General features: G+C 45.3%; 1 long non-coding RNA gene across 3 annotated transcripts; it reads left to right on the top strand.

Moving 5' to 3' along the window:
* Positions 1 to 3,005: 3,005 nt before the first annotated feature.
* On the top strand, positions 3,006 to 12,359 carry LOC116798025. 3 transcript variants are annotated; one of them, XR_004360803.1, is made up of 4 exons: positions 3,006 to 3,163; positions 4,401 to 4,613; positions 4,820 to 6,844; positions 11,767 to 12,355. It is a non-coding gene; the product is annotated as an uncharacterized LOC116798025 (long non-coding RNA). The 3 variants fall into 3 exon arrangements; XR_004360802.1 differs by having other exon boundaries at positions 3,006 to 3,740; XR_004360801.1 differs by having other exon boundaries at positions 3,006 to 4,613; positions 11,767 to 12,359.
* Positions 12,360 to 15,151: the final 2,792 nt, after the last annotated feature.

Raw genomic sequence — 15,151 nt, 5'->3', positions numbered from 1 at the left:
ACAGCCGTGCTGAGGATCCCTGTGTTGGGCACATTATCCCTGCCAGTTCTCAGGAATCACTACAAACACTCGAGTAGTGAATATTAAAGTGGTCAATCCTGGAGTGGCTGCCATAAAAACAAGAGGACAAACAATAGCTTAGACAAGAGCCCACTGAAAAGGACACGTAGGAATAAACCACTTTTCCTCAATTAAGAGTTCCTGATATCAGGGTGCTGTGGGCTTTTTTCTCTCCAACACTTGAATTTCCTGCAGCTGAAGAATTTCAGTTCTTCGTTTTAATGTGTTGGGGTTTTTTTTAGGCTTTTGATAATTCTCCTATGATAATTTAAACTATCTACCAGGCAGCATCAAGCCTTGCAGTGCAGACTAAGAAATGAGCTCTTTGTTGGGGGACGCTTTATCCATTTGAAGCATCCAGGATGATTTATTCTTATGGGACATGTGGAAAAAGTGACATTTTCCCATCTTGTGCTCTCTAAACACAGGATTGCAGTGAAACCAAAACCCCCAGCATCACAGTGTGGTGAGCCATCAGCTTCTCTACAGCGGCTGTTTATTGGGACCTGCCTTTTTTATTGAGGGGGGGGGGGGGGGGGAAAAAAAGAGGATCTGGAAACAATCCATCTCAGCCCAAGTTTTTTGAAGGAGTTGTTTTAATTTGCTCCAGAGAAAGCTGTCTGTGGGTAAAGTCACCGATCTGCTGATGAGTAATCAGGGAGCTTTTGTGTTTTAATATTTTGATGTTTAAGGGAAGCAGCGCGAGGCTGACAGAACAAATCCGCGTACTTAGAAGCCGTTCTGCACCGGTTGGAGTACAAAGAGCAAAGGAATAAAAGCACAACAAAGAGTAAGTAACTAAAAGATACTAAAAGGACTAAAACCACACAGCTCATACTTAACTGAGTGGTGCTAGAGGAGTGTAAAGCCAAGAGATGATTCCTACTCCAAGAGCTGGAGGCTGCTCCTTCCAGTAGACCCTGAACAACGAAATTTAAGAGTTAAAACCCACAAAGGAGATAGGACTTCAAAGAGATCCTCCCCCCTCCATTTACATTGGGGTTTTAGGTTTGTAAATGAAGCCACACAGAGATTTAGGAGTGGTGTTAAGGAAATGGAAGCGTAGGAAAGGTGCGGGGCATCCAGAATCAGGAAATTTCTATGGAAATGCTTGGCCGCTAACAGGATTTACGGGTATCTCCTTGCTCTAATGGATCCTTCTCTTCCACATAATTTCATTACATGTTGCCTGCTTTTCCTGAGGAGTCCCAGCATCCCCGAAACTTGTGGACTCAGCAGAGGAAGGGGAGTTTTTTGGCATCAAAGTGTTGCACTGCAACAGCAGAGAGGATCAACAGCTCCACATTTAAAAGGTGGCAAACTGGGAACCGGCAGAGCTGGAGAGAGGAGCTTGTACAAGGCAACAATCTGGAGCAGGCAGAGGAAGTGAGAGGCCTTTAACTGCTGGGCAGAATCGCCCCAGCCCGCATCTAATGAACCACACGGTATTTACTGGCCGTGTTTGTGTGTCAGCAGACTCGCTTTCCCCTCCTGTTTTTTCCTTTTTTTTTTTTTTTTTTGTGGCTTGCATATGTTATGCATTTTTAGTGTTGTCTGGTTAAATAATTTAAGTATTAAACAGCAGATCCCAAAGCCCTCTCAGCCTGGAGACATCCTTCAGCCGACTCTAATGGGAATGAGCTTTACCCCTTATTGAAGTTTTCGGGCAGTGAGGTGAAGAGCAGCGCATCCACGCCTGGGACAAAGGATAACTCAGCGCATCCTGAGCAGGGATTCTGTGAAAGCACCACAGGTGTGCGAGCTGGCCCCGTTCCCTCAGTTTTTCCACCCAGGAAATGCGAGCCCTTCCCCAGCCGAGGAGGCGGCCGCGCTCCCCCGCAGCCTCGGCAGGCAGAGGGCAGCAAAGGAGCCTTTTCACTTTTTTTCTTTCCTTTTTTTTTTTTTTTTTTTTTTTTTTTTTTTTTTTTTTTTTTTGTTCTCAGCCCCGTTGCAGTTGGAGCTTTCCAGCCCGATTGTGCTAAAACGCTTCTGTACCAGCGTTCGCAGTTACCAGCCCGGCCTCCCCTCCCCCTCAGCCCGCTCCCAGCCCCCGGATCCAGGGATCGCCCCCCATCCCAAGGAACACGGGAGGAATGGGGTTGTTTAGGGGGTCGTTGCCTCCTGTCCCCCCTCCTTGGGTGAGGGTCTTTTCGCCCCCCACCCACCCCATTGCGTTCTCCCCATCCCTCAGTTTTGGGGGTGCTGAGGGGAGCTCCCCGCGCTGTGAGGGAAAAGGGGGGTCTGCCCCCCCACTCCGCCGGGTTTTGAGGGGAAAAGTGTGGGTTTTTCCTCCCCCCACCGGGTTATGAGGGGAAAACGGGGGGTCTACCCCCCCTCCCCCAGCCTGCACGGCGGTTACGAAGGAGTTTATCCCTCACTTCTCCCTGCTCCATCTGCACAGGAACTGAGGGGAGGTGGGGCTGCTTGAGGGGTGTCAGCGGGCTCGGGGGGTGTCCGGGCATGGGCAGAAGGAGCTATGACGTGCCCCCTCCCTTCTCCCATTCCCGGCCTGGGACTCTTTCCCTCCCGCTCCCCCCCGTCCCCGCCCCCCCGCTCCTAAGCGGGAGTTTCCAGGAAGCGCTGAAGAGAGCCGCAGCACCGCGCAGCCCTCTCGCACAGCGCGCTCCTTCCGCCGAGGCCGTGGCAGGAACGCCAAGTAGTCCCAACCGCCTCCTCCGCCTCACTCAGCAAAACGCTCCGTCGCGCCCTTCCTTGCCCTAGACACTCTTACGGGAACGGGAAGGGGGATATAAGACTTTCCCTTCCCGCATTCCCCCCGCCCGGCGGGATAATCGGGATGTAAGGGATGGGGGGTGGGGGAGGTGAAAAAAGCCCAGCGCCGGCTGCGGCGGAGGGATCCGGAGGCGCGGAGGAGTGAGGAGGAACGGGGAGCGCTGCGCGGAGCGGGGGGGGGGGGGGGGGGGGGGGGGGGGGGGTGAGCGGGAAAACGCGGCGCGGAGCCGGAACAGCGCCCCCCCCTCCCCCTGCGGCGGGGGCGGGAACAGCGCCCCCCCCTCCCCTCACCCTCTGAGGGGGTCGCTGTGAGGGGGTGGAAGGGGGGGAGGACGCGCCAAAGTTTTGGGAAACTTTCCCCTGTTTGAAGGTTGAGGGGTCGTTTCTAAGCTCCCCCCGCCCTCTCGCCGCGGTGCCCTGAGCGCCCTCAGAGCGGCTCCCACAGCGGCGCCGCCTGTGCCGCCCCCCCCCGCCCCATCCTTCAGTGTGTCAGCGCACCTGGGTTTTTCCCCTCATTCCTTCCCTCCCTCCCTCCCTCCCTGGGAGCCGCTCTCCCTGCGCCCCACAGATAAGGCGCTGGGCTCACCCCACCCCACGGGGCGCTCGGTTGTGCTGGATAAGCAGGGCCCCGCCACGTTGAGGGGAAGTTTGCCCCGTTTCTTTCCCCCCCCCCCCGGGTGTTTGACTTCGCACAGGATCCCCCCCCCAGAGCACCCTCCCTTAACCCCGCAGGGAGCTGCGATCACCCCTCACTCCCCCCAATCCATCCCCCTGTCCCGGTTACACTCGTGTCCTCCTATTAACCCTGTGCAGAGAGGACAAAAGCTAAACTATGATCCTGGCTCTGCCTCTCTCCCCCCCCCCCCCCCCATCCCGCTCCCGGCTCCATGAGCTTCACATCCTCCTGCTAAGGCTGAAAGGAACAAGAACAAGAGCTGCTGATGGTTGTAAGGCCTCGCTCGGCTCTCCCCACCCCCTCCGCCGGCACCATCCCCCACTGCAGCTCCCATGGACTCGTATCCCTCCCATTAACGCTGAAAGGGGAGGACAGGAGCCCTGATGGGTTTTTCTCAGGCTTTACTCTTGTTTTCTCCCCACCGCCACCCACCCACACACACGCACACCCCCCTCTCTACCAACCGGCACCAGCTCCACAGCCCCTGCAGAAGTGCAGAGCTGGCTCTGCCGGCACATCCATGGATGCCCCTTTCCCTCTGAGCACATCCATGAAATGTCCCTTCCCTCTCAGCTCCAAGGGGGAAAAAAAAAAAAAAAAATAGAAAAAAAAAAAAAACCACCCTCGTTCTGCTTATTCATTATAAGCGCTTGGCAGTGTGCTGTTAAAAACGTGCGATCTCTTGTTTTTAGAAGCATCTGTGCTTTAAGAATAAGGTTTTGTCTCCTTGAATGTGGCTCTTCATAATAATCTCTCGAAGTGCTGCGTTTTTGTCCTTAAAGTTCTATTTTATTACCTCTTCTGGATCGGTGAAGGTCGGTTTAACCCTTTAGAGATGAAAATCAGGAGCCACTTTAGGAAAATGTTGCTTTTTTTTTCTTTACTAATTCGTGGTTGCAATAATATTTTATTGAGGATTTTTTCCCCCCAGCTCAGTCCTGCATGCTGAAGGAAGTGTGTGCTTCAGCACTGATTAAAGTCATGTATGAGTTAATGAGAAGCTTGCAGAGTATGTGAAGCAAGAGAAAATCTTTAACCAGCTCTGCTGTTCCTTCTACATACCACAAACTTGCACGCTGTAACCAGAAGGTGGATTGAATATGTGTGAAATGCTGCAGTAGGAGACTCTGAAATCGCATCACAGGTGGATGCTCACTCAATTTATACATTATCCTTTCAAAATACCTTAAAGTTGGGTGGGTTTGGCGGGGGTTTTCTTTGAGCATTTTGAGACTTCATATTTCCACGTCCATTGAAATCCTGGGATGAAAGGTGCTATAAGCTTATGAAATACGATTTTCTGGATTGTTATTTTTTATTTTAAACAATGTTTTCCCCTCTGCTTCCCAGGTTAGTAGATGGATAGCACAGAAGAGCCTCTGAGGTGCTGGAGGTACCAGCAGTGGTGTCAACATTCCTGTTGTGGGACTTCTAATTTAAGAAATGTATTGTCATAAGGAATAAGATCAAGGCTGAATCCTGCTTGCATTTAGGTCCAAATGCAAAATATGCTTTGGAAGGAGTCCCCAGGGAACACTGAGAGTAATTAAGTAAAAATAAAACCTTTCACTTCAGCCCCCCCCCTTCTTTTAACACAGACAAGTCAGTGCAATGCTGTTTTCATTCCACCATTTTCATTATGTGTCCTGATATTTCTTAATTTTGTATTGCATCTGAAATCCTCGAGTGACTTATAATTTCTGTGATTTGGGGGTATTTCTAGACCATACTTTTAAAGAAGTCATCTCACTGTGTCCCAGAAGGAGCCATTGAACAGTCATTCTCATAAACAGCACTGAACTTCTTACAGCCTCCCTTTTCCAAACACCTTTTTTTTCTCCCCCCCTGTAATTTTAATCCTTAACTATTGAATTCCCTTTTCTTTACATTAAGTAAATATTTATTAATACCTGTTGAGGGGGTTTTTTTCATCTTTTTAAAAGAACAGAGCCTTGTCACTAAGATGATCCTTTCGTATTGAGGAGATGACATCAAAAAGGAGTGAAGGAGAGTTGTCTTGTGCTGGAAAATGCCATTTTTGGAAAACAATACTATAGGAAATGGAAATGAAAAATACATTTTATGCTGGTGGGAACTTGTAATGAGGCTAAGAGAGGATTTGATGTCCCAGAAAAGCAATGATTACAAGGGGAAAAGCGGGACTTTATCATCCATTTGTAAAAGTTCTCGGGCTGAATATCCTTTTGGGGAGCTGAAATTTGGCTCAAGTCTGCTTATGAACATCTGTTGAATGGAATTTTAAAAAGGCACAGATTATAATCTTGGTTTCTGTTGGCTGTTTAAGATGATAAAATAAAGCAAAATAAATGTTTCTGCAAGTACGTTTGGGGAGTTTTTTTGTTAATAATGAGGTGGGTGAATGTTCAATTGCCTCTACTGCTGGTTACCTGGTTGGATATGTGTTTCCATACATTTTTCTCCATTGCATATAAAATATTCCCTCTACCCCTTTCTATAGCTGTTTAATTCCATTTGAACACTCCTTGTAAGCTTTTGAGTTTTGGTCGGTTTGTTTTGTTTTGGGTGTTTTGTTGTTGTTTTTTTTTTTTTGTGACAGGAGGCTCTTGGATTTTGGCATCTGTGACATTTTTTTGCACCAAGAACACAGTGATACATTTGAAGGGAAATTTTGAGAGAGCTCTTGGGTATTCCCAGAACTGCTTCGATTCACATCCTGCCCACCTGTCCCTCTGACAGGATTCTGTAAATTCAACCACTTTGTGTCCACTGGCTCTGGGTAGCACCACTTCAGCATCTATTTCTGCAGCATTTGTGACCTCCAGTTATTCAGGGAGGTCTTCACTGTAATTTTCCCTCCTATTATTTTGCCTCTTTTCGCAGCCTGATGTTTTTTTTTTTTTGCTCTTGTTTTCTCTTCCAAGCGAGGATGCTGTGAGTGCTTCAGCTCAGAATTTAGGTCACCTCCGATGGAAGAAGAGAGACCTAAAAAGTAAAAATAAGATTTCAATGTGTGCCTTTAAAAGTGACAACTCTTTGGGAGAAAAAAAAAACAAAACCAAACGTACGAGCTCACCTGTATTTTGTGGCAGTAGGGAATGGAGGGAGCCTCTTCTGATCCCAGAAGGAAAGCTGAGTATCTCCTTGGGAGTGTGGTTCCTCTTCCACGTTTTCCTGATCTTTCATTTTCACACCTGATTTGAGCTTTAATCACTCAAATTATTCATAGGCTTGCCCTGGAAAAAGAAGAGAGTGACCTTTCCCCATCTGGAGTAGATGGATTTGCCATCAACAATTGTAAGTGGGTGACTTAATGATGGGGGTCTACGCCTGGGATTTTGAATTCTGTGATTTCACCGCGTTTCCGGAGTTCTGCACATGGTCTTTTCTGAACTGGTAAGTTGAAATTATACCACAGGGATTTATTTTTTTGCAATTTCTCTCTTAGCACTGGGCTCCTGTCTGCAAAGTGTTGATGATCCTTCCCAAACTGCTGAGTCACCAAAGCACACGTGCCTTGCTCAGGACCAGGTCTGTAAGTTGCAGTTGTATTTTTTTTTTTTTGGTCTGTAATTATATCCAGTGTCTTCCATGACAAGGAGCCTCAGGACAATTTCTGAACTCAACAAAAGTGCTGCCCGTTGGGGGTTGTGTGATCACAGCTTTGCTGTCCCAGAGGGGCCAGAGAGCCCAAACTGCTCCTCAGTTCCTGTGGGTGGCTGGAATCAGCCACTGGAATTCCTAGATATCTGTTGCTCTTGCTTTTCTGTTACTTTACTGGCTTAATTTAAATTACTAAGGAACTTGTGAGTCTGTTTTGTTTGCTTTCTGCTCTTCCCAGCAGCATTCTGCCAGTTTTATATGTATTAAATGTGCTAAGCTTCATCTGGCCTAGATGTACAATAAATACCTTAGTCAATGCAGTTAAGTCCAGTTTCCTCTATTCACTCAGAAGAGATTTGTTTCTTATCTGAATTGTTCTTCCATTCAGAAGGAGAGAAGCCTTGCACAGCCAGAGCTCCCCTCATAAATCACTCAGACAAATGGAACTTGGGGCAGGAGGAGATACAAAATGAGAACAGTTGTGATTTAGGCTCCATGAAGTTTGTGGAGCTGTGCCTCCCTTCACCCTTAAATATCCTCTGGTGTCTGGTGCCTTCCATTTGACAGAATAGGTCTAGTATTGATAACTTTTTTAATCAAAATACTAGGAAGACCTTCTTGGTCTTCATCCAGGCACTGCTCTGATATGCAGGTACAACGTAATCTACTCACTAATTTACTTGGCTCTATCAGGGAAGATGGGGCTACCAGCCAACAATCTGTGCAGCCACAACACCTCAGAGGACCTGGAGTGCAGGTCCTGGGCCAACAATGGTAACACACAGGCTACATCTCCTCCTAACCCCAGAGTCCCCCTCTGGCTGTTTCTGCTGGTTAGAACTCTTCTGATGACTTCCCAAGCTGCTCTTTGCTTGGTCTCCTGCCCAATTTCAACAATTCGTCTCATTTTCGTTCAATACAAGGTTATCTATCAGTTCTTTTATAATGTCCTCATTACTTGCAGTAATGAGGACTTCACTTGAAGTAGTGAAGGGGCTTCTTTTTGATTCCCAGACTGTTTGATGAATATATTTGTTGGCACCTGTCCTTGCTTCCCCCCACTCCTTCCAAACTCACTTTAAGGACCCTCCACAACAGTCTCAACTCCCTTAGTTACAAAGGGTTGTTCCCTCTACAAGATTGGAGCTTCCTGTTGGTGTTTTGTCCTTTCTGGGCAAGGAAAGGCTGATATCTCTGAGCTCAGTTGTTGCTTCGTCTCCTCAGCTCTCCCAGGGCTCTTGCAGGCGCTTTCAGCTCTGCCTTAAAGTCTTTGATTTGGTGAGGTTCCCTGCTATTTACATTTCTTCACATGTATCCTCTTCCTACCATCTGCTACCTTGTGTTTTTCTCCTCTCTTGAAAGGTAGTGACCGTATTTCATGCAACGTCGTTCTACATGGTTTTCTTAACATTTAATTACAAGGTTCTGAAAGAACAAAGCAAATTAGAATTCACCCGTTCTGTGCAGGCACTTTAAGTGAGGAGGGAACAGCTCAGGAAGGACCTTCAAATGCCTTGAATGAATTTGTAACCAAAATTTTGTGCACCGTTTATCCAAAGGGTATAGTATCAAATTAATTAGGTGAGTTTTACTACTGACAGAAGTTCAGGTTGTTATTAGAGAATGCCATCTTCTCTAGAAACTCTTTTTCTTTGGAATTCAGCAGGTCTCCTGAGTAGTATTTACTTTGGAGTGAGTGTGTGGCTGTGCCTTGTTAGATAAAAGCTGCAGCACTAAAACTGTTTTACTGAACTTAGCTCCTGACCTGCCTTCTGAGGCCACAGCTACAAAGGGATGATACATCAATCTAGTTTGTTTGATCTAATTACAGCTGTTTAACCATCCTGAGCACAAGTGCACTCACCCTACTTTGTTATGCTGATTTCAGGTATTTTCACTGTTAATCGGGTGCACGGTGCTTGGTTCTTTCTTGTATTAATTTACCTCTCAAGATATTCTCAGCAGTTATCCCATGGAGTGGTGTTCTGCTGCTCAGCTGGATGTTACTTTTCACAACGTGTTGACAGGGAATTCTCAGGAATTTGAGGATTCTGTGGGTCAACCTGACAAACGACTGTTCCTTTTCTCCTGGCATCCGTTGGGTTTGTTTGTTGGGTTGTTTGCTTGTTTTCTTTTTGCCTCTGCAACTTCTTTTTCAAAATGCTGCACGAAGAAGAAACTTGGGAGATCCATCACAATGCATGTTCCTGCGAGGTTGCACAGGTGGAAAGGTTTAGTCCTTTGGCCTCACAGAGCTTTTGCTGCTTTGATAACAGAAGAAATGCAGAAAGAGAAACAGTGAGATGTCATCAACCTGCTCCTCCTGTAGGGGATTCATCAGGAGCAGCTTCCCCAGTGGTGTTCCTGGGTGTAGCCTGCTAGCAGGGACTGATAGCACAGGGCACTGGTGCAGAACTGGGACGGCCAGGAGTGGCAGCCAAACATCAGGATGACAAAATTGCATTCCTAGAAACCCTTGAGAGCTCAGCTGCAGAGGGCAGGACACAACCCAAAACTTCCCTTAACATGCAGGAGCCCATTGCCACCTGTGGAAGAGCAGATTTCTGATTAATTCCGACAGAAAACTACCAGTTTTGCCAGGGATATTGTCATGGGATCTCTTTTAATGTATATATCTGATCTCCTCTGCTTGGCATAAGAAATTACCTACATTTTTCCCCAAGCACAGGCCAAGAACTGGAGCTCCATGGAGCTCAAAGGAATAAGCGTGGCCTCTTATGAACACAGAAGACAACTCCTTAGTGGTTGCACAGGGCCTTGCTCATCAGAGGAGGTGATTTGCCATGGAATGGGTGTAGAATGGTATCACACAAACCTGTTAGAAATTTGAGCTTGCCCTGATGTGTGCAAAGGTCTGCCAGAGGCAGGGAAAGCTGTGGCAAGGTGTGTGGAAGCAAGGAATGGAAAGATACTTTCAGTGTTACTGACATCCAGTGAAAAAGCCTCTGCAAAACAGCCTTTTTTTAAGGAAAAACTGCATTAGGATTTTACAAACATGAGGTAACATAGCAATTTAATAAAAGAAACAGCACTTGACTTTATTCACAATCACTGTTAGGTGATGTCATGCTACTGTGGGCTGAGGTGGAGCTCGGTGGAGATCTGCAACAGAACTATCAAAGTAGTTTGGCTTGGCAAAATCAAACTAATAAAACAAGAAACATTTAATCTGAAATGGCTTGAAAACTCTCAACTCAGTGTGTCTGTCTGTCAGCATAAGGGATGTGCTTAACACACTCCCTCAGCTCTCTGGAGCTGGCAGTTGGAAGGAGATCCTCCAGGTAACTTTCCTGAAGTGACAGCCTGTGACAGGGGCCCAAAACCGTGGGTTCTTCATCTCAAAGTCCACTTTTCTAATTGAGACATTCCTTTCCCACCAGTGTTTTTCTTCCTGTATTTGCTATAATAACAAATATATCTGTCATAGAGCCATCAGGAGGTCCTTAGCTCTCATCCCACTCTGAGATAAGAGAGATGCCTATCTGTATCCCATACAGATGTTTGTGTATCCTGGCCTTAAAGAAATCAGCAATGCAGGGTTTTCTACAACTTCCCCTACAATGTTCTCATTGTTCAAACCTCACTTTTGTTACTTTACCAAATCTCACTGTGAATTAAGAATATTACCTCTTTATTTCCAGTGGACATGAACGTTTGGCTGCTGACAAAATGGACTATTGGTATTTCATCCCTTCCCATGAGCTCTCTCTTTTTTATTTTCTTTTTTTTTTTTTCCTAATTGATTAAGCAAATCCAGCATTTCATTTTGTTCTTGAAGGTTGGATTTCCTCAGCCTCCCAGCATTCTTGCTGCTCTCTTTGTGCTCTTTCCAGTTGCTTTGTATCTGCTTTTATTTTCTTATGTGGTACCTGAAAATGGGTAGAATATTCCAGCTGAGATTTCACTGAGTTCAGCAAGATAATTGTCAGGGGTGTCCTACGTAAAGCAGCTTTATTAAATATTTCTGTGATGTATTATCTTTATTGTGCTGACTCAAATTCAGTTTGTGGTCCATTATAACCACTGTCTGCCCAGCCAGTTGCTCCCCTCCTCATCCAGGCCCGTGTCTGGATCCTTGGCTGCAAAAAAAAAACTGCACTGAAAATGCCATCCCTGAAAACAAGGAGCTGAGGAGGCTTTTCAAATGCACTGTTCTTGTGAACTCCAAATGTGTCAGCCTGCCAATGGAAGTAGAATTGTGACATAATTGTGAGATAATATTAATTTTCAATATTGGATAAAAATTATAATATGTTTTGTGTTATTATTACTGAGAAAGTGTTAATGTCCTAAAAGTTCTGAGATGGAAAGGGAGTGTTTGTTTGCAAATGGAAGAGAACACACGAGTCTCAGATTATCGTTTTCTTGCAAAATGTTTCACTCTCTCATTAACAAGACAAGCAGAATAATTAGTTAATGGCCCTTTTTAAAAATAATACAGTCCCTAGAGGTGAGATGAACCAGAATTAAATCTGAAAGGCATTTGAAGAAAGAAGAAAACAACAACAGAAAAGTTCTGGGATCCTGATTTGCTCCCAAACATCGATGACATGAAGATACAATTGGTGGCTGTGAGGTGTCCTCTGGTGAGAACACTGAGAAAAAGAGAAATTGCAGGAAAAGGAAAGAAAAAAAGGAAAACCCCAAAAGAGAAGATGCTTTCTGGCTCTGTGCTAGTGTGTGTTATTGCAAAGAAAGATGAAGAGGTGGCAGACCCAAGGAAGGAGCCTTTGCCTAAAACAAACACTGTGTGTTTGAAATCATGAAATCATGGTGCTCAGACAGTTCAGAACAGGAGATCCCAAGAAGGGCAGCTGTGGTTTGTTGCTGTGGTTTGTTGCTGTGTTGCCAGAGCAGGTATGTTCTGTGTGGAGAGATGAAGAGACCTGAGATGGAAGACACAGGTGATCCATATTCCTGGAGTGTTATTTATGACAGAAACAAAGAACCCTCAGAAAAGCCAGACCTGTGGTGTGAGCTTCTGGGAGGTGCAACCCTTTGGGATTTTTGGAAAGCTGTACCCTTAGGAAGTCCTGGTTCTCCAACAGTTCCCTGCAGAGGCAGAGGACCCCTCTCTCCTGAGGTGACAGTGTGTGCAGGCTCAGCTCCACAAGGATCACTGCTTAGCTCTCCAAGCACTGTCTGACACAGGGAATGTGCTGAGCTGGTCCCTACTCCAGGGCCCACATTAATTCTCTCTGTGTTCCGTGTTTCTTCACGCTCCTGTGACCCGGATGAATTTACCAGGGGACTGACTGGGGTGTTCAATTTTCCTGTGTACATTCCTTACACTTTTGCCCACCCTAATCCAGTTCCTTGCACTGTGATGCAGTCCCTAATTATAAATTAAATCATACAACCTGCCTTCTCAAACTCGTCTCATTCAGAGTTTTCTTTTATCCTTGTTATTTGATGTTTGCTTCCATATTTTATTTATTGCATGTAATTCAAGTGCTGCAGTAAATACAGAATCACTAATTGTAATGGATTTTCGTTGTGCTTATCACTATGGTGCCTGAATACTTTTTAACCACCATACATGTTTCTTCACAATATTGCAGAGGTTTTCCTCTCATTTCACTGATGCAAAGTAGGGAAATTAATGGCAAAACTTTCAAAGTTCTCCGCTGTACCTGTATGTTCCAGAGTGACAATAAACCAACTTCCAACCGGCCCCAGTAAATTAATTGTGAATATCTTCTTCACTTGGTTGCAGGAGAGCTTTCAGAGGGGCTGCTGGTGCTGGTTATTTCCTCTAATTTGGAGTTTCCTCACACTGGGCTTGAGGAGTCTCTGTTGGCTGCCTCACACCAGGATTTTGAGGAAATTGTATCCCACTTCATTCATAAGGACATCAACCTCCAGCATAAAAACAGTAAGTCCCTTCCAGCCTGAGAGCCCCACTGGAAGGATTCTCTAAAACCTAGTTTTTCTAATAATAAGACATTCTATTCTAGCAATCAACTTAATTGCACTCAGGCCTTTAGACATATATTTGGTGCCAACATAACCCTTGAGTTTAAATACCTGTGTTCAAGCCATAACCCGTGTATACAAACTCACCCTGTCCTCTCTTCCCTTTCTTTTGTTGGAGTTTGCTGAAATGAGGCTTCAGTCTTCTCTCCTGACAGATTCTCTGCTCTCATAACCAGCTCAGGGAGCCTTTTCTGTGACTATTCCAGCTTTCACGTGTCATTCTCGACCAGAAGCTGTACCCAAAATTCCGTAAGAGAGCCGCAACATCTGGATGTGCCTCACCTGCTCCTCAGATCTCACCTGTCATCTTCATTCCTGCGACTAAATAACGCCTCTGAGTCTCCATCCTTCCCTGTTAACTGTGATGAATTCCCAGTTTACAAGAGTTTTGGCTGTCAGTCCCCCTGTGAACAGCCTTGTGATTTGCATTAATCTTATTACTGCATTCCACCAGCCCATTCCTCAGGATTCCTGCGCTGTTCCAGGACCTCATCCAGTTCTTCATTCAGGGTATTCCAGTCCTCTGCACTGATGCTTTTTGAATTTGTCAGTAACTATCTGCACTAACTCTCTTTTTCCAGTTCCTTGTGTCACTTAAAGCCAATCACAGCACCAGATCTGAGAGCAGAAGCTTTCAAAGCACTCAATCCTTAGCCCAGAAGTTCCCATTTCAGCACAACCCAGGGATGGATTTTTAGCAATTTTTTACCCAGAAAACTTTTCTTGCACTAATTTTCCTATTTTCCAATTTAACTTGTATTTTCAGATGTTGCACCAGACCAAACATTTTACTGATTTTGGGGGCTGTGAGATCAACTGTGTCTTCCTTTACCCAGAAAAATCTGCTTCCTTATCAAAGAGAGACATCAGCTTTGTCTGACATGATTGCCTGTGTTAAACCTTTTTTTTTTTGCATTTTATCTCTTCACTTTCCTCTACATCTTTGCCCCCTCCAGAGGAAAAATAATTTACATTTTGCATCTTGCTGAGGTCAGGTTAATTAGCCTCCAGTTGTCTGGACTTACTTTCCAGGTATTTGTATTGATTTTGGGGTGTTTTTTTCTCCTTTCTCCCCATAATAGGATGCCAATTTTTGATTATTTTTGTACTCCTAGAAGTGGTAGAAAAAAAAAAATCCACTCATTTGCATCACAACTCAACTATAAGGCTTCATGTTTTGATTGGGTTTTGCTTGTTGGTTTTTTTTTTTTTGTTTGGTATTTTTGCCTTTTTAAAGAAAGATGCTTTGTCACGACTGTGGATGCAGGAAAAAGTAATGAGTTGCAAAGTTCTTTAAAAAATAATGATAATGAGAAGGTTCTTAAGCACTGATAGCTGGGTCCAGGGCTCCGTTATCCTGTGGGACTGTTGATAAGTACCAGTGGCTGATCACTGACACGCAGAAGTTCTGTTCCTTGTGCTGCTTCAGCTTTATTTAAACAGAAACTGAAGTGTGCTGGGGACTCTGCACTGGTGCATGAGGTAGTCCTGAACAAAATACACTCCAAGAATAGACAAAGTAAACAAAACAATGGGAAGACAGTGAATCCAGAGGGTCAGGATTACGTAGGGAAGGCTCCAGTGCCCTCAGTGCCCTCGTGAACCCACGGCACGGGAAAACCGAGGTCAGTCACTATGTTTCCTGCAGCTGGGGGAAAGTCATATTTTTAAATGCTTTGTTTTGTCATGTAGTTAATTCCACTCTTTTCTAACAGCTAAACTGAACAGGGATCTTTCTGAGCAGGTTTCACTCAGGTACCCAATTCTATCTAATTAAATGTTTGGATTTGGGGTTTGTTTTTTGGCGTTGTTTTTTCAGGGCTTTGCCAGATATACTCAATGTTTTTCCAAATATTTGAAAATGATGTATTTTTTTTTATGATTCTTCAGCATGTTTTACAGAGGAAGTTCTGACCAATGCCTTGGTTTTGCTGAAAATTCATGTGCTATGCCCAGCCTTTACAAGCAGAGCTATTGCCAAGGTGTGATCACCTTGGCCCCTCTCAAGTCAGAGATAACTGACAGATAAAAATGACCTCGTTTCACAGTCCCACAGCTGAACTCTGAAAGTTCCAGCCAAGCTGGTCAGAATGTGTTTGAATT

The sequence above is a fragment of the Chiroxiphia lanceolata genome, chromosome 24, assembly GCF_009829145.1.
Source record: "Chiroxiphia lanceolata isolate bChiLan1 chromosome 24, bChiLan1.pri, whole genome shotgun sequence".
Taxonomy (NCBI): Eukaryota; Metazoa; Chordata; class Aves; order Passeriformes; family Pipridae; genus Chiroxiphia; species Chiroxiphia lanceolata.
This window is presented reverse-complemented; position numbering and strand designations above follow the sequence as displayed.